Below are 20,657 nucleotides of genomic sequence, written 5' to 3' on the forward strand. Positions count from 1 at the left end.
AAGAAATGCTCGAGATCAAAGACCTTTTTTCTCACGCCTTTGCCTCTCGTGTTACCTGGCTTTGGAGTCCGTTACCGATGCCAAGCAATCTTGGCAGTAAGTTTCCAGCGATGCCTGCAAGAAGAGGTGCGATAAATCCTCCCTATTTGGACAGTTGTGCCGCGGATCAGTTCAGAACGAGGCCTTTCTGAGCTAATTTATCTTTATCCACGGAAGTGGCTTGCAACTACGTCAGCATTAGCCGAACAGATCTGAGGTGTGCTGGGGCTTTCAGTCGTACAGAGACAGGTCTTTTATAAATGGAGTCGCCGCGATGCTTTTTCTGCTTTGGTGACAGAGTGACTTCGACTGGAACGTACGACATGATACTATATGAAATATTGATACTTGTTTTTTGTTTTCTTTTATTTTTGTAACCCATGGACGAGGTGACAATGGCTATGTTTGACGAGCTCCTATGCCCATCACGTCTTTTTAAGTAGCTTAGGTGATAGCTCGCGTGGCTTCAGCCTGTCCTAAGGCTGCCCGGAATTTAGCGAATAAATTGGAAGCTATGGTTTTGATGAAGGCAACGGTGATGGTAGAAATACAGTTTTTTGGTGAATCGAGCAAACGTCGTTTCCAGTTCAAGCTTATGCTTTCAAGAGGGTGTGATTTTTGGCATCTACAGCGACAACCACGTCATGGTGAATTATCCAATTCCTATGAACTTCAGCGCCACCTGCTTTGTGCATGTACTGAGCGGGTGAGTTTCTTTCAAGAATCAGCGTGTGTTTGACACCTCTAAAGATGGTACGGATATCTCTACATACACCAAATATGCTGATCAGAGGAAGCAACAAGTAGAGCTCGTGGCTAGCATCCATTAGAGACTGTCATGCGACCAATCCCACGTTGCATGGAGCAGTACCTGCAAAGCACAATTGGTTCTGAAAAAGGGTTACAGTCACCTTAGCATCGTTAGCTACAGCTGCTCCCGGAAGCACATCCGCGTTGGCAGAAATTTCGTTATTCAACGCAGCTCCCCTGTTGCTATCTCTAAACTATCACATGTTAGTGACACATGATCGCATGTAGTCATCGCTGTACATGATTAAGTTGATGATGGTTCTTGCTTTAGGTAAGTAGACTGATTTCCTCGACGGTATGATTGTTCAGTTGATAGTGTACCAACTTGAATAACGACCATCAGTCATTTAGGAGCGTTATCTGCGATTCAGCATCGTGGGGATTACCGTTATCCACTCGCACTATTTTTCCCTCGGAATTCAAGAAAGGCCTTATGAGGAAACAGGTACTCGTCGTCGTCACGCGTCTCTATTTGTCGATGAGTACTCGCTTTGAGATTAGTAATGTTGGTGTCTTATTATTCCACGTACTCGACTGTGTGGTGGAGTCGTTCAAGGGACTATTGTCGTTGCGAAGGAGATAATCGGGAGTGAATCTCGAGTACATGATGCTATGCAATAATAGTGTGATGAAAAATTACCATAACTGTTTTAAGCCATACACGGACATAATGGCTCCAACAGACGGTGTGCTCTGTGCAGGTGTGTTGACCTTTCTGTCCAGGTCTTGTAAAATTCTTTCGGATCGCTCGGTGAGGACCCTAGCCGGTTTTTGAAGAGCCTGGTTCGCCTCTCTGGAGACTGGCATCTCCTCCACAGCAGACGGCATTGCCGCCAACGGAGTGGAATTGATTTTTGCTGGCTATTATATGTCCTACCGCTGTTTCCGCCGCAGAGGATTCTTCGGTGGCTCCCGCTTCGGTGGCCTTGCTAGTGATTGGAGCAGCTTTGGAGACGATGCCTGAAAGGATTGCTCGTACGGAAGAAAATAAATTACACGTTATTGTTATCAACGGCATTTCCGGACTGATCGTTCAGCCACATGTTAATTTCCGAGATTGCGTACGTTTTGATGATGCATTAGTAAATGAAGGGATTGGGACAAAGTTGCATGTGTGAGCCTGAAAGAACATTAATCAAGGTGGAATAAATTACGTCGGAGACAGAGCCAACATAAGACAAGGATCCCTGAGCGATCAAGCAGTTGATGGGGAGCGATTGACGTCGGTGATACGAGAGAAACCTTGGTCTATCATCTTGGCACTTTTGATCATTCTATCTGGGTCGATCGAGATGAGAGTGGCAATTAGACGCCCATCACAGTTCAAACTATAGAAGAATTTCGTATCAATAACTCCAATTACAAAGATCTGATGGATGTCAACGATAGTCAAGTTGTTTTAAACCGAACAGCCAGGATGCACAACCAAACGTTGTATGGACTTCCCACTACTTGGCCTATCACCGATACGATTCAAACAATTTCGTGTGGCCAGCTAAGCTTGTTTTGAAGCACTGAATTATACTCAGCAGGTGGAACCCTTACAAGGACAATCACTGCGGTAGCGGAAGCTAAACTATCCGTGACGGATTATCCAAATGCAGCCAACAACAAAATGTATGGAGATACGCGTCGTAACAGAAGCAACGTGGGATACGTACCCATTCTCTCTGGAAACACGGATGATCGATGTGGCATCGTCGTTCAGCGTCATTTTGAATACACAGCGTCCTTCATGGCCTATATGGTTTTTTCAAACCATCTGGCATCAGTCACTGGCACTGGAAATGATTAAGTACTCAACGGATTCACTTCTAATGTTTGGCTGCAGAGAGAACTGACTGAAGCCGTGGCGATATAGAAATTTAGGGGCAAAGGAAGAAGTAGTGGCAGTGAAAGAATTCTTATATAGAGGCTTGATGGTGTTAAACCCGATACTACCTCAGATATCTTATAAACCATTACAGCTGAGATATGATCTACCATGCTCGAAATTTTCCTTGCAGCTGTACGAACGTACACAAAATACTCTACGTTTAAGTTTACAGCCCTCACTGCAGAACCTGCCTTTCCCGGCTTCAGTTATCTTCAGATTTTACTCTTGATGATCTCATATAGAACATGTCAGACATTGTGCGCATCGCAGCGGAGTTGTACCAGTTGCTGTTTGACGATACGTATAGACCTCCTGTCTTATGCTACCCAGGAAAATCATGTTCTGAAGCAGACCACTGGAGTGCATGCGAGGTTAAATGATGTGAGAAAGGCGGGTAAGGAGCCTCACAGGCGATGGAAACGACCTTTATCGATCTTATCTGTCGGTGAGGCACGTGCGAACGTATCGCATAAAGGAAGGTCGTTTCCATTAGAGCGATGACTAATCCGATGATGTTGATTTTGTCCGGAGCTGGACTAGCCATGCAGACTCTGATGCAGTGTCTCAAGCAGCGCTTGGAGGCCAAAACAAATACCATCAAGTACGCTATGCTGGCCTATCAGAAAATGCTCAATAATATCAATTCGTATCCGATTGGACCTCCATTTGAAATGGCGTTACTGATCAGCGAAATGTGAACCATGGACTATCTCATCGTGGACATGGTAGGCAATCAGTGTACGACACTCAGCCGATTCAAAAAGATGTATGACCAGAAATATAGAGAGAATGTCTTGCGACGACAAGGTCTTTGTGATGGACGAGATCTTGCATCACCCGAATATCTCTACGAAATCAGTGCTACGGTCTTACGGATTCACATGTCTGTCAACATCGAACTGATGCTGGCTATGATCTCTGACTTTTTTATCACGCGGCTTAAAGTACTCTTCGCAGATGTGGCATCGTTGAACGTTTTTGTTCGTGGCAGTTTTTGTGGATTGAATGAGCTTTTTTTCACTGAATTTTTTCGGATGTCGTTGATGCGTTTCCATTCAGCCAGAAGTTATTCAAAGAGCCACAGAAGGCAATCCTCCCCGCGATGATGACAATACGATGAAGTCAAAATTTCATCGATCAAACAGCATGATTTATAGCCGATCGCGCACGGGACATGTATTTTGTTCCACGTGGGTAACAGAATGGTCTCATTCAGGTGAGGGTCCTTGTACCTTTCAAGAATCTATTCCTTGTCAAAGTTGGTATGAAACTTATGTGGGTATTGTTTGTAGTTGTGTTCAAACAGTAGTGTTCTATCGCGTTGCATCTGAACGGTTTGCAGTTCTTGACAGTATCCCGACGATACGTGGTTGTGTAGTTTTTGTGGTTGAGGAAAGCATTGTAAGCAACTATAACATAAAAATCCATGATTCTTATGTTGCGTATACCTAGATCAGCATAACCGACTGAAGTCTTTGATTTACACGAAATGGGTTTAGTGATAGTGTTGTGAGGATGTTTTTGGAGATTAGCATGTGATAGACCACGAACTGTTTTATCAACCGCTTTGAGTCCAGAAAAGTTGATGGAGAGTCCATAGTTGATTGATTCCAATTTAGAAACTTCTTTGACCGCAGCTGAAAACATGATACCGGTAGTTTTGTTGGTATCAGGCAGACTGTTTTCTTAACTGCTTGTTATAAAATTCCTCTTCGTGGATCCAACAGGTGCGTGTGGTTACATCAGTTAAGCACGGAAAAGTTAAACAAAGCATGCTTAAGAGAGCATTGCTTGCAGCATAATGCCCTCATCGCAATGGGACTTAAACTCTGCCTGGACTGCCAGGAAGGTGTTCGAAGTCAGCACCAGGTTTGTCAACGCTGCGGTGGTCGAAAGATCAAAGCGACTAAATATTATTACGAAAAATTGGGAACCACCAGCCGAATAAAAAAATCAGTGGTGTTTGACAGGTTTCTGGCGAAGATTAAGCATGACGCGATTGTGCGAGGAAACGAGTTCACCCATTGTTTTTTTAAGACACGTGGTAAGATTTAGCACCACCAGCGATATCTGGATTGATTTTGCCATGCACGATACACGTGAACACTTTAAAAAGTGCTACCATGGCCTTCTTGTTTTCAAACATCCATGGTTCGGGAACAACTGTATAATCGTAAGGAGCGTTCCCAGATAGAACATCGAGCGCCAAACACCCGTGATGATCTCCACGTCCTCGTACTGCAAGCCGACCTGTTAGAAAAGTTACGTTTGTCGATGGCACAGTTCAGTGTTCGATTGCCGCGAAATCGTTCGTGAGACGACCTTGTTCATGCACTCTTGATCTTTTCGGTGCGCGGCATCGTCTTCCTTTAGATCTAACCGTCGTTGTTTAATGATCCGGTTTTCACAATCACTTCCACGAGGCTTGGATGCAGCTCCGCGATGATGCCGTGCACGATGCCGTCGATGGTTTTGACCGGTCGTGGGAAAACGAATCGTCTCTTTAAATGCTCCTGAAAACATATTGATGAATGATCGCGTGATCATTTGCACTCTCAATCCTTGCCAGAACAATTACAGTACATACACGTGTTCGGAGATTAGCTTGAAAGAGACGTTTTACCGTAGCAGATCCGGATCAGATACAACTCATAGAAGAACTTGATTCTGACAGGCATAAGATCATCGTGTTAGAAGATATTAAGATAGGTTGAGAGAACATGGAACTCATCTGGTAGTATTTTTCGTTCTCGAGAACCAAGCGCTGAAAAGCATTTATCTTAATCGTACTACGATGTGCCTAAAAACAACTTAACAAGGGATAATTTGTACTGTTTTCAGGACTCGACAACGAAGACACTGAAAATGGAAGAAATAGTTGAAGATACATCAGCAAGAATCTTACTAAACATGTTGAGGAAAGGAAAAAATATTATCTTCAGCAGCAGCAGCGTCGTAAATAACATCAGACTGTACAATAATCGCAACAACAGCAACAAGAAGGTATAACTGGTAAAATTAAATCATGGCTTTCAGAACCAAAGGGAGGCGATGAATCTGAAATAGAAGGACAAGGCAGATGTGGAGCAAGTATCCTCTACTACAAATATTGAGCCGAGATCGTCTCACCGTTAAATTGCTGATCGCTTCTAAACAAGTGGGAAATGTCGGCGTGAAAATCGGTAACGAAATGGTGGATATCATTAATCGGCTTCTTGATAACCAGCTGGTGACGTCGGATCAGTATCAGATTCTGTACGAGTACCTGATTTAACTCAAATACACTTTAGTCACAGAAACTTAAATAGAATTCAGAAACCTTGTGAAGCACACATGACTCTCAGCGATACCACGCTGTTGCTGGATTCACGTTCGGTCACGTCCCCGCTTTAATTAGACCAACAGCCATCGTACGAGATCGCACTGACCTCTGCAGAAATATGGGACAGCTTCTTTAACCTCACCACGAGCAACAATCAGTTTTCTTACTGAGCCTCAGCTCAGCGACAAACGATCACGATCTCGCAAGGGCGATACCGAAATCTCCACGGAGATCTGTTCGGAGATAAAATAAGCAACCTTGAGAGATCACGCGTACAGCGATGTAGAATCATAGGTGGCTTTTATCTACTGTTTTCCTTGGTGAGAGCCGCTCTTACAGGGATTTTCCTGCCCTCAAGGCGGGGGAAGCTGAAGTAACCAGAGCGGCCTCTGCTGCTCAACGGCCGTGTGACAAAAAAATAGCTAGCAAAATGATGCCACCGTCGCTGGCCACTCCAACAGCTATGACTCCGTTGAGTCACAGGAATTGCCAGGCCAGCTGTCAGATCTTTACAAACAGGCCAAGCAGGCTCTTAAGAAAATGGCATCGGTCCTCAGCCCACGATCTAAAAGAATGTTACAGGAACTGGAGAAAATTTTCCGTGTACCACCCTCTCTTGGTACCATCATATCCGGTTATGTATTAAAAATATTGTAGCAAAAAGAAATAGAATGCCTTTTAATAATTATGGTGTTATTTTATAACTGTGTTATTTTATAAAACACTTGTAAAATAGCATAACGTAGTCATGTATTCGTGGTTTAGTCCCAATTACCTTCGTATGAACGATGACACCTCCATTGACGACTCGACGACCGAATACGATTACGTCGAATACCAGGACACGAACATCACCAATCTCAATTCTAGTATCCATCGTAAAATCGAGACGCGAGACGAAAATGTGCACTTGCTTCGCCATGAAGCCTTTCTGGAAGTCTTAGGAAAAATACAACCTGCTGGCAGTGAAGCAGACTATACAGAAGATGTACAGGTCACCCTGTAAAAGAACGAGTGGTCGTTATTCAAGTCAGCGCAATACCAGCTGGACAATCAAACTGTGGAATAAATCAATGGCTACTTACACCATGCTAGCACGATCCTGAATCTGATCATACTGTACATGAGATTGAGCTTCAGCAACACATGTTGGTTCAAAGATACCACTACTGGAGCTGCTGATAGTACCGAATTTTCTGCCGTTGTGGACATGCTTAAGTGGCTGCTGTGAGCAGTACGGATGCGCTCAACGGAAACAATTTCAGAGCCAATTTCAATTGTGCACGTAATATTTAAGTAGAAGAATGCAAACTAGGTCCAAACAAATGGCTCTATTCAATCCAAACACGCAAACACACAAGCCACCAAACAACCCTATCAATAAAAATAATGGATGTATCACAGCTCCAAACAGCACCAATAAAGCATGCAAAATAAGCAAGATTAACGCAAGTCGTACCAACAACAGCAAATTCCAATTCAACCAACATCACACTGGGACCCCAAATTCTAGTCACAAACACAGACCAAACAAACCACAGACCAGCAGACATAACGAACACCCCCACACCACCAACAGAAACTACTAGAAATACAAAACTACACTCCAGGGAACAACATAAATACAATGCCAATACTATCGCCAATCCTCTTCAAGGAAGCTGAAAAACCACACACAAATGAAGATATAACAGTAACCTACTTACCTTAAACTCCCCACAATTAGACCACATAACCATAACTAGCACCCAAAAATTCACCAAAAATGAAATAACCAATCCTAGAAACATGCAAACAAACCAACAACAGGAAATCAAGCAAAAAACAATAAATCAAAACATTACGAAAGAAACTATACACTCAAGCCAAACTCCTCGACCATCTGGGATAATAACAGCAAAGGAATCACCAACCTATGGGAACAAATCCAATGAATTAGACACTACCAAACTTCCCAGAAGCATCACTAATAAGGCAACCCAAAGACCCCAAACAACCCCAAAACCCCAAAACACATACCTAAGTAAAGGCAAGGGCCCGCTAAAACCCCAAAACAACCACCCACCCACAAGTAAGGTTAACTGAAAAGAGGAAATGAAACAACAACAGAAACCCCAAAACAAAATTCACAATCATCATTCCATCGAACACACCATATACATAAGCAGCAGGTGCAACAGAATTACTAGTCTAAGTACCAATAGTATTATGACAGCACTGGCCAAAATTCACACTGGACAATTAAAACTGACCAAGACCAAGGCGAAACTACCTGATTGTCCAATGCAGCACAATTCAACAGGTGGAAACATTCATCCAAATTGAAACTATAGGCCAATAAAGATCAAAGTAGAGAGACACCATAGCATTCAAAGGAAAACACGAGTAACTTCGAACTCCAAACACAGTGTAACCACGACTAATCTGGCTGAACCCAATAAACCACTATCTTTACAAACGTAATAGCACTAAACGGATACAACAAGGACATAATCAATGAACTCCTACTTCATAAACTCACAGCAAATGGAACACTGACCACCAAAGTCTATCGTTTAAAAAATTACAAGGGACAAGAAACAAACAAAGCAGTTATAGAGGCTACCGAGCCAATCCCTCAATAATAAAAGTAGGACAGTCAGGAGTATATAGTAAGCTGGTAAACTACATAAATGGGCGAAGATTTTTCACCAAATGCCTGCACTGGAGACACTATGCCTTCAGATGCAGATTCAAACCAACATGTAAGTACTGCGGAGGTCCACACAAAGGAAAGTGCCACACAACTAAACAAAAATGTGTTAACTGTAAAGAAAACCATTATCCTAGATCGGCAGAATGCAGATTTGCAATAAAAGAAACACAAATAGTGGACGTAATGAACGAAAAACACCTCACTTACCATTCTGCCAAGAAAATTATCTGTAAAAACAACCCCAACACACCAAAATCTACCTCTGAAATAATCAATGAGCACCAAAACTCTCCACACAGAATCAGAAGAGAAAACGTTGCACCACAAAACATTCACTCGAATCAGGAAACAAAAGAACCAAAAACTACAACCCAAATTGTAACAAACCAAGACCACCCTGATAACACTCCACATACATACAAAACTGTCACCCCAAACATCCCAAACCTAAAACACACCCCAACACAGAATTAATACAGGAAGTAATGAACCTATCAACAGGATCCCTTTTACAAGATCTCAGTATCATAATGAGAACCCTCAAAACCATTTTCACCATACTAGCTGATTGGACCACAAGACTAACAGATAAAGACAACGTCAAAAATGGATAGTACAAAAAATAATAAAATCACCATCTGGCAATGGAACTGCAGAGGAATCTTTAAAAACCTATCAGAACTGCAGAACAAACCGAATAATACGGCCGTAAAACCAGACGTAATCTGCCTACAGGAAACCCTCATAACACAAGAACACAAACGCCTGCCCAAACTACAAGGCTATACCCAGGGAACCTTTAAAAACATACCCAAGGGGCAGAAAGGGGGTGGACTAGCAATTTTTTTGATAGATACACTAATCTGCTATGAAATAATAGAAGTACCCCCTAACCTAAACATCAATAATAGCATAGAAATAATCTCAGTAATGATAAATATAGGAACCACAAACATTCAAATAATAAATGCATACGACCCGGGGGGTACCTTCTGCCCTACCAACCTAATCTCACTAAGAGCAATTACTAATAACAACGAAACAATATATTTATCTGTGGCGACTTCAACGCACACAGTGAATTATGGGGAGGTAAAAAGAAAGATCAAAGAGGGAAAATAGTTGAAAAATGGATAATTGAGAACAATCTGGTCATCTTAAATGACGGGTCGAACACTAGATTAAACCCTGAGGATGGCACTCTCTCACCCATAGACCTAACCATCACTACCCTAAAATTGGCTCAAATCACAAATTGGTGGGTGGATCAAAAAGATACGTTAGGAAGTGACCATTTCCCCATCACAATCAATATTCAAACAAAAACTCAACATATTCCAAACGAAACCCCACCTAAATGGAGGTACCAACAGGCACACTGGGACCAATTCCAATTATTACTAGCTAGAGTAAATCCAGATAACTTAGAAAGCCCAAATATTGACATGTATTATGACAACATAACAGACACAATTATAGAGGCAGCTAACCGATGCATCCCAGAGACAACTAATATCCAAAATAAAATCCCTGTACCATGGTGGACTAAACAGTGCACTATAGCACATAAAGACCAAAAGGGCCTTAAATAAATATAAATGCACCAAAAATTCTATCTACTTCCAGCAATATAAAGAAAAAGAAAAAGCACTAAAACAAACTATAAAAACTGCTAAAATTATTTTATGGCTAACCTTTTGCTCTAAACTGAATCTAAAATCAAACTCAAACAGATATGGGACAAGATAAAAGCCATAAAACGGAAAGCAACTATCTCAGCCCCAAAAATTAAAAATGCCATAACAAATAAAGATAAGGCAGACCTCCTAGGAGAAGCATTTTTCGAACATGAGTAACAACAATAATCACACCAGAATCTTTCAAGAACACAAAAAATGGATGAAACCCAACCTCAAATGTTTCAAGAGCAAGGAACAAAAGAATCTCACCTAAATAGCGACATCACAGTACATGAATAGGAGAGAGCCCTACGATAGAAAAACGAAACATCCCCTGGTAAGGATCAGTTAGGTTACATTATCTATAATTTAAAAAAAGCTACCTATCAATATAACAATAGCCAAAATCAAACTCTTTAATAGGATATGGGATAAAGGCCAACTACCCACCAAATGGAAACAGGCCATAGTAATACCAATCCCCAAGCTAGGTAAAGATCCCAACAACATAAATTCGTACCGACCCATCTCCCTTACAAACAATATTTGCAAAATAATGGAGACAATAATCGCAAATAGGTTAAAACACCACCTAGAAACCAATAACCTACCCTCCATAAATCAATGTGGCTTTCGGAACAAACGGTCCACCACTGACCAACTTCTCAGATTGGAAACATACATCAAACTCGCTTTTAATGCACATAGGAAAACTGATCGCAACCTCAAAGCGGTTTTTCTAGACCTAGAAAAAGCGTTCGACTTTGTATGGACCAATGGACTAATGACCAAATTAAACCAATTTGGAATAACTGGATGCTTGTACAACTGGATTGGCGATTTCCTCACAGGCCGGAAAATTACCACAAGAATAGGCAACACCCATTCGGAAGAATTTTCACTTGAAAATGGAACACCGCAAGGCAATGTAATAAGTCCCCTACTATTTAACCTAATGGTAAACGACCTTGACATCAATGCAGCCTCCACAAAAATAAACTTGTCACAATTTGCAGATGATAGTGGCATATGGAGAAATAGAAATCCTGCCAATAAAACAGTAGTTAAAGAAATCAAGAAGAGCCTAGACAACATAGGGAGATGGGCGGACAAATGGGGTTTCAAAATATCTCATGAAAAAACTGTGGCAATCATATTCACGCCCAAACGAAATAACAACCTAGTCTATCCAGACTTCTATATACAAAATCAATTAATCAAATACGTAACAGTAGTAAAATTCCTAGGAATGTTCTTTGACAACCACCTCACATGGAAACCGCACATTGAACAACTCACCCAGAATTGTAACAAAGATCTCAATTTACTCAGGAACATCACAGGGACTGACTGGAGATCCAACCAGGAAATCCTCCTCACGATATATAAAACCCTAATTAGATCAAAACTGGATTACGGTTGCCAAGCATATAACTCGGCTAAGCAACCTGTACTACAAAAACTTGACACTATCCAGAGAAAGTCATATTATTATGCACATGAACACTCCCCTCAAGATCATTAGAAGAACTACAAACACTAACAGGAGAACTACCCTTAAAATTACGTAGGCAAGAACTGCTCCTCCGATACTCCATTCGGTTAGATACCCACCCATCCCACCAAAATAGTTATAAACAAGTGTAAAGTTGTCTTCAAAACCCAAAATCATACCCACCACACCAAGTGGCAAAATAATCCTTGAACTAAGAGAAAAGATACCTCTTCTAAAAAAACAGGTAACAAACAATACAGACCAGAACAAATCACCATGGTTACAAAAACCACCAATGATTAACACTGAAGCTACCAAATTAGGCAATAAAGAAGGACAAGAAAACTTGTACTTAAACCTGTACTGGTAAACGAAATCAACCAAAAATAACCGGACTATGTTAAAAATATATATCGATGGATCAAAAACAAACAACCCACCAAGAACAGCAGCAACATTAGTCATCCCTGAATTCAATATACAAACGGGATCCAGATTACCTGACTATTTTTCCATTTACACCACTGAATTCTGGGCTATACTTGAATCACTACAATGGATCAAAGACAACCAAATACCTAAAGCAGTCATTATAAGCGATTCCCTAAGCTTGAAACAATCGATCCAAAATCTCAATACACACTTTAGGGAACAATTCCTCGACAGAGCATGCCAATTAATCGACGATATCACCACAGCACATCAATTAGAGCTCATGTGGATACCGTCGCACATTGGAATCTCTGGCAACGAAACAGCAGACAAATTTGCACCTACCAAACTAGGAGATCAAAACTCTATCAAGCTTAACTATAGCTCTACAGAAGTACTAAGCTTCGCACAAACATATATAGACCAAAAATGGCAAGATTTTTGGAACTCCTCCACAAAAGGTGAAAAGCACCATGAAACCCAAAAAACCGTAGATAGGAACATACCTATTTAGAACAGAAAACGATAAACAGGATAATAACTGGAAAAACTAAATTAGCAAGCAGTTTTGGAAGGTTTATAGGACCCAAACCAGCAAACATTAACTGCTTTAAGTGCCACACCACCGAAGATCTACACCACGTATTCAATATATGCCCAAAATATCAACCCGCTAGATAAATATTTATCAAAAACCAAAAAGAGATTGGATCACCACACACATACCCAGAGTTACTTATGGACTCTAATAAAAATAAACAATTAGCATATAAAAATATAAATAAATTCATAGACTCAGCAGGACTTAGGAACAAAACAAACCGAGTAATCGGCTAGGACTCCGGTCTCTTGCTAAATAAAGTATAAATAACATTTAATCTCTAAAAACATTAATAAATAAAAAACTTAAAGAGGCAATATCTAAAAACTTATAAATAACATAACGTAGGAAGCACACCGTAAACACCTCAACTAGTAATACCATAATAACCCTGAAAATCTCTCTTCATACATGATTTCTACTAACATCCTCTATAAACAGCATATAACACACCCCGTTTTAGAACATTTTGAAGGAAAAAAAAAAACAATAAAAAACCCAGGAAACACCAGGCAAATGCAACAAGAAACCAGCGATGTGAAGCAACCAGGACCATTCCAGAGCTCTCCTTCCCACTAATGACAGCCAACCATTTAACTGTAAGGTACCTTATGGACCCACAGATTAAGGCCAAACTATCAGGGTTCCTTTAACCTATAAAAGCCTGGGGGAGGTGGCACCATTCCTTTCCCCAGGAACAACTAGCACGCTGCAATGCAGTCAGAAAAAAGTGGCACATGCACAATTGTGCGCACGCCACTATAGCTAAACTCAACAACAACAACAACAACGTAATATTGCCTAAAACGTGGGATATGCAGCTCGATGCGCTCTCACCTATGCCCGCCACGAGATCTGCATGGTTCTTCCTCTCAGCAGCATCTTCGATTTATGCAGGGATATCTGAATGCTGTTCAGAGGTGTCAAACACACACTGATGCTGAAAATAGATTCCGTTGAGCTATGCATGAAAAGATACGTAGTTGCATCACCATGACGTGGTTGTCTGTGTGGATCCCAAAGATCACTCTCTCGACGGCACACATGCTAGAACTGGAACTGGCGCTGGCCAGATTCACCAAAAACTTTACATTGAGCAGAACCTCATTTACATTTAGCAGTTTGACGCTGCCCATCGGACCACGTGGTGGAGAGTCGCCACCAATCCAGGCAATGAACTTCCCAGACATGTGTTTGTGCCGTTTCATCTGGCAGATCAACGTAGATATCACGAAGGAAACAAGCACGTGTTTAAACATCTTAATCTGTTTCGTATTCAAGTCAGAGTCAACTTCAGGCAGCATCCAGAACTCGAAATCGAATGCAACTTCTCTATAGACATTCGAAATTATTCTCGCACGTACATGATGTTGATGTAACCCATGCAGAAGTACCAATACGTAGATATGGGCACGCAGATCTCAATGAATGATTTTATCTACTTGCATTCCATCTTCCACTTGGATGTTTCCAAACATTCCGAGCGACTCAAAGATTCTCCGCCGCCATCGAAATTAGATGGATCATTACCAATCGAGGTGGTCAAGAAGAATTATCGCCTCATGATCATATCGAGGTGTGCCGTGTGTGGTTCCAAATAATCACACATCTTCGCAGGTAAAGCGACATCAGCAGGAGTTTCACAGCAGCAAGAAACCACTAAATGTAGGCTATGTACAACTATGCTGCCGACAACAGAGTTTCGGGAAACATAGTTTCCTGTAACTTCGTGACATGACTCTGAATAAAAAATGTGTCGTTGCAGGCACTGTGACATCGACACGAGCTGCGGCTGTGAAGACCTTCGCGTGTAAAGAAATATGTGCGTGGGAGACTATAAATGCTACGGGGAGAAACACATTCTCGGTGACACAGCGGACGTCCATGCGCTGATCGGAAAACTGCCAGGACCACGTGGCGGATGGACGTTGCCAGGACATAAATACATCTGACTATGGAATCTCTTAGAACAGCAACTGGATGAAAACGATTAGCCGCTGACCGGTCAAGAGTCCTACAACGGCGTAAAAACCTCAAAATTCCAGAGAGCGTGTAGACCAAGCTCATGTGCGTGGCATCATAAGAGCGAATCATACATTAGGCATAGACGTGCCAGGTAAAATGAAAAAGTCAGCAGAAGATCTTTCGGAGCTGAAAGTTCTCGCAGAAGAATGCATAAACCAGAGCGCAAACATTTTCCACAGCGCAGAGTCATTGCGGTCACGGTAGATAATATATGGTCGGCAGATCTCATCGACATGAGAGAATACAGAGCGTACAACGATCATTTCAAATATTTCGTGATCGATGTGTTCAGCAAATACGCATGGGTGGTTCCTCTAAAAGACAGCAAAGGAAGTTATATCGTTGAAGCGTTTGACAACATTGTAGGTGGACAAAAGCCAAATAAACTATGAGTAGATCACGGTAATGAAATTTGTCACAGAACCATCTCAGACTGGCTTAAAAAGTAATAGTATCTCGTACAGCACACACGATCAATCAAAGCGGCCGTCATAGAGCGGTTTCACAGAACTCTCAAAAATTGCATGTTAAAAAGATTTACCAGCGATAACACCAACCGATACTTAGATTGTTGCCGAAAATCGTTGACCAGTACAATCACACCTGGCACAGCAGCATTAAAATGACTTCCACGGAAGCCTCTTCTGCTGCCAAAAAACGACAGGTTACAGACGCCTTTTTTAAATCCAAATTCAAAGTAAGTGACAACGTCAGGATTAGAAGACGAGAAATAACATTCGAAAAGGGATACACCCCTAACAGGACCGAAGAAGTCTTCGTCGTCAATACCATCCAAAAAAACCATTCCGGTCACGTGCACGCTCAAAGATTTCTCCGGGGCAGTCCATACATTCTTTTTACGAGCAGGAATTAGAAAAATGCAAAACAAAACCTCTTCAGAGTTGAAAAAGTCATTTCCACCAAAGGAAAGAAATCGCTGATCAAATGGTATGTTTATCCTGAACAATTCAACTCGTTTATTCCAACTGCATCGCTGACGCCATTAGCACATCGTATGTCAACGCCTCCGAAATAATCTTATCATTCATCCCGCCTATGCTCTTTCCAGATACCGTCTTACATTTCACAACATGTTGGTGAAGACCCATCCTCTGAAACATACGCTAGAACACATACTCAGATTTTATAAATTTCACACGATCTACCAAATGAACTCGGGTCTTCCTATTCAGCCAATAATAAAGCTGATCTCGCTGTGGCGCTGACAAATTAAAACGCTTCAGCTTATTTTTTATATAGTATTGCTGTTTATACCGCTGCACCTGACGTTGATGACTATAGATATTCCTCACCAATTTCTCATTTTCATACTCGTCTTCACTCTCCTCACAATATATCATATCAGAAGCATAACTCAAATCGTTATTCGCATACTCTGTAAGCTCCTTTGCACGCTGCAGCCACTCCTTAGACTCCTCTTCACTTAATTCCACTACTGGAATACTAACCTCATCACTAGATCCCAATCGATCAACACTCAATGGATAACATGGAAGAGACATCGTCGCTATACTACAATCACATCTCTAATACAACCCCTAGTTGTTGAAAACCATCAGCAGCTCCAACAAAATTGAGCTTTAAAAACAAGTGGTCCAAAACACCCATTCCTCTAAAGTGGTCTCGAACCCCCATAACACAGTAGTACAAATCCATGGTGACAGCACTATGCCACCCTTTATCACGTAGTGAGGGGCCCCGAGTGGCCGAATGGTCTAAAGCGCTCTCCGTTACGGATCACTGCCATTTCATCTCTGTCTGCGTGGGTTCGAGTCTCGGATTCAGCCAATGTGGGTATGTGAGAAAGCTTGCCAGTAGCTTCTCGTGGGTCGGTGGTTCTAACCGGAGTTTTCCCGTGTGCTGAAATAACTATTCTCCTTACTACATTGACAAATTGCTTATACCAGACAAATGTTTCAACTGCAATTTGATGTGACATTTATAATCATTAATATGCATTTAAATGTGGCCTTTTATTATACTGACATGGTATGCAAAATATGTTAAAATACGATTATGATAAGTACGAAACTTATCTGATGTTGCAACATGCACAACTGAGAATTTTATCAGTTCAGCTGTGCTGTCTAGTACAGTTTTCCTGACAATACTCACTCAATTTTTTTATGCATGGTATATAGATATACATATGCGTGTTCCTGAAGAAACTTCCTTGTAGCTTTTAAGAATAGTTTTTGAAAATCCTAAGGGTTGTTCCAGCCAGCAATAATACCATATATTTCACTCTTTGGCTGTCAAGGGCAAACGCATATGCCCAAAGATACCGAACGTAAGAAACCAACGGCAATATTTATATGCATCAGTTCTTTATCACAATTCCGTTACAATTACTGTCTTATTATTACATAGACAGCCTTGTCGGTCAAAGAGTTAAATATTAAAATGTATTCATATACATATATATCGTATCTGCATATACATGTAGTGAATAAACCATTATATGTACACATGATGCATAATTGTGTAGTTGTCTTTTTTCCGACTTGTTCAACATGGAAACCAGGGGTGGTATAAATAACCCTGCCATATTCTGCTATATTTGTGGTAGTTCTATGATGCAGAAACAAAGACAGAAGATCACAGATTTTGTCAAGAAAATGGACCATGCATATATTGGAATGAAACTTGGAAATCGAGAAAAGTCATTTGCTGCACATACGGTTTGTCGAACTTGTGTTGAGGCTTTGAGAAACTGGAATAAAGTCAGAACGAATTTATTTAACTTTGGGGTACCCATGATATACCGTGAAACTAAGAAACACACGGGTAACTTTTACTTTTACACTGTATACGTTGAAGGCTATAGCACAATTATATATCACCTTTTGTGGTGAAAAATCCTTTCATGATAAATGAAAGTAATGGCTAATGTTTAAATCAGCATGGCCAAAACTTATGAGATCATTTTAAAGAAAGAAAACATCTCGACTTGAAATGCATATCATAAATAGTCCCAATGAAGCTCGTGGAAATTCAATCAAATTTTAGCAGCCATTCCACATTTGAGTAAATTTACCTTAAAAACATATTTGTCTACCACCATCTATGCGTGAAACTACATGTTCCGTAATTATGGCTTTTGAAAAACCGCTTTCACGTGTACAGTAGTGTATCACTGGACGATTTCATTTGTACAGTAGAATATCACTGGACGATTTCATTTGTACAGTAGAGTATCACTGGACGATTTCATTTGTACAGTAGTGTATCACTGGACGATTTCATTTGTACAGTAGAGTATCACTGGACGATTTCATTTATACAGTGAGTATCACTGGACGATTTCATTTGTACAGTAGAGTATCACTGGACGATTTCATTTGTACAGTAGAGTATCACTGGACGATTTCATTTGTACAGTAGTGTATCACTGGACGATTTCATTTGTACAGTAGAGTATAACTGGACGATTTCATTTGTACAGTAGAGTATCACTGGACAATGATTCATATTCTCATTATATACATCGGTGCAATTATATTTCATTCTGTACAAATCTGATGACAGTTCATTTCCAAAAAACCTTTAGAAAGAAGTAATGTCAAATCTGACGACGGTGTCTCCTTAGTTAATATGTTTGCATGACTAAATGCTGGATTGGATATAGACGTTCATATTATATTTATCGGTTTATAACTTTATCCAAGAAAGGATTCCCTGTCAATATGTGTCAAGTGAAATAAAGAGAATAAAGAGAGAAACATCAAAATCACTTTGTGGGCGGGGGAGGGATTCGATCCCGATAAATCTGACACGCTATACGATAATCCGATGAATGATAATTACAACACATTAAAGAGCTAAAACGAGCATCGGTTGATGTTAGTTGTGTCACATATGTTTTAGAAAAATAATATACAGGATGATCCACATCATTTTCATCTTGAATCAATAATCCACCATCCCCTTTATCAGCTGCGTAAAAGTAAATTTTAAATAATTGATTGAAATTTGGATCTGAATGATGGTCCACTTTTAAGTATGGTCTTTAATTTGCCAAATTATGGACTTTGCCTTGGTCTGAAACATCTGATCCGCTTTTAAGTATGGTCTTTAATTTGCCAAATCAGGGACTTTGCCATGGTCTTATCCACTTTTAAGTATGGTCTTTGATTTGCCAAATCATGGACTTTGCCTTGGTCTGGTCCACTTTTAAGAATGGTTTTTAATTTGCCAAATCAGGGACTTTACCTTGGTCTGAAACATCTGATCCACTTTTAAGTATGGTCTTTAATTTGCCAAACCAGGGACTTTGCTTTAGTCAGAAACATCAGATCCACTTTTAAGTATGGTCTTTAATTCACCAAATCAGGTACTTTGCTTTAGTCAGAAACATCAGATCCACTTTTAAGTATGGTCTTTAATTCGCCAAATCAGGGACTTTGCCTTGGTCTGAAAGATCTTCTGATGAAAGGGGTTTTGTTCAGGGAGTAGAGTGCAGCTTTATTAATGTTCTTGTCCATTGTGATAAGCTTTTGTGTCAATTAAGATATTATGAGGAATAGGATAGGCCGAATGGCAATACGTGACATAGAACATTTCAACATGAATGGTTCATAATTCTCCAAAATAAAATCAGTCTGGGATTTCTCAGACCTAACCAATTTATTTCTTTCAGTACAAGACCGTGACCTTGACCACTTTGAAATTAGAGCATATGGAATAGCTCTGTCTTTATTCTCTTGCTTATTTTTAAACCTGCAGCGATCAGAAATTGACATGCCCTTCTTCTTGCAATAAGCGAACGTAGGAAGAGGTGTGTGCGTGTGTGTGATTTAGATTTTTAACGTAGCTTTAACAATGTTCAGTCATATCGCTACGATGTCTGCAATGTGACAGTTTATAGTGATGTCTGGCACTGAGGCATCATGCCGCAGACATGTAGCATGATGTTCCACCCAGTCACATTATCCTGACACCAGGCCGACCAGTCCTAACACTAACCTCTTAATGCTGAGCGCCAAGCAAGGCAGCTGTTAGTACCATTTTTGTAAGTCTTTGGTCGTAGGAAGAGGTAAGGATTTCCGTTCAGTCTTATGAGAAGTTTGATTTCTCAGAGTTGTGCCGTATTGAGATTTAGAATCATTCATATGAGACTTATACGATTTTGTTACGAAATAACTGCTGAGAGGAAAACATACTGACAAACGGACTGTTAATCAAAGAATAATGATCATTAGGTTTTCAAGCATAATTCCTTTTCACTCATCAAGTGAGGTTTTCACATCACTATGCTTGCAATTCGTGAACGCTTCAATCAGTATGGTTTTTCTGAGATTATCGTAATCTTGATCAACCTTTCTGGCTGATCACCACTTATAAAACTGTTATTATTCTTTCTATATATATAAAAGCGTTTGACTGTAAAGCGAAAAGGTATCTAAAATTAAATCTCACAATATTTTTCTATCAAGAAATTTAATGCTAGACGTAAAAATTTTGAAGATTTTGCACTTGACTTTTTTATGGATGTTTTCGCTGACGACAACCTTGACTTTGTTTATGGATATTATTCCTGAGGATAAACATGATTTTGTTTATGGATGTTGTCCCTGACGACAAGCTTGACTTTGTTTATGGATGTTGTCCCTGATGACACACCTGAATTTGCTAATGGATATTGTTCCTGAGGATACACTTG

General features: G+C 40.5%; 1 protein-coding gene across 1 annotated transcript in view; it reads right to left on the minus strand.

Moving 5' to 3' along the window:
- The window catches only part of LOC149799228 (uncharacterized), a gene marked incomplete at its 3' end in the record, with an annotated part of 135,746 nt that overhangs the window by 114,342 nt on the left and 747 nt on the right, over positions 1-20,657 (minus strand). The window lies entirely within an intron of this gene.

The sequence above is a fragment of the Sinohyriopsis cumingii genome, chromosome 5 (genome assembly GCF_028554795.1).
Source record: "Sinohyriopsis cumingii isolate HCF-2022 chromosome 5, ASM2855479v2, whole genome shotgun sequence".
In the NCBI taxonomy this organism is placed as follows: Eukaryota; Metazoa; Mollusca; class Bivalvia; order Unionida; family Unionidae; genus Sinohyriopsis; species Sinohyriopsis cumingii.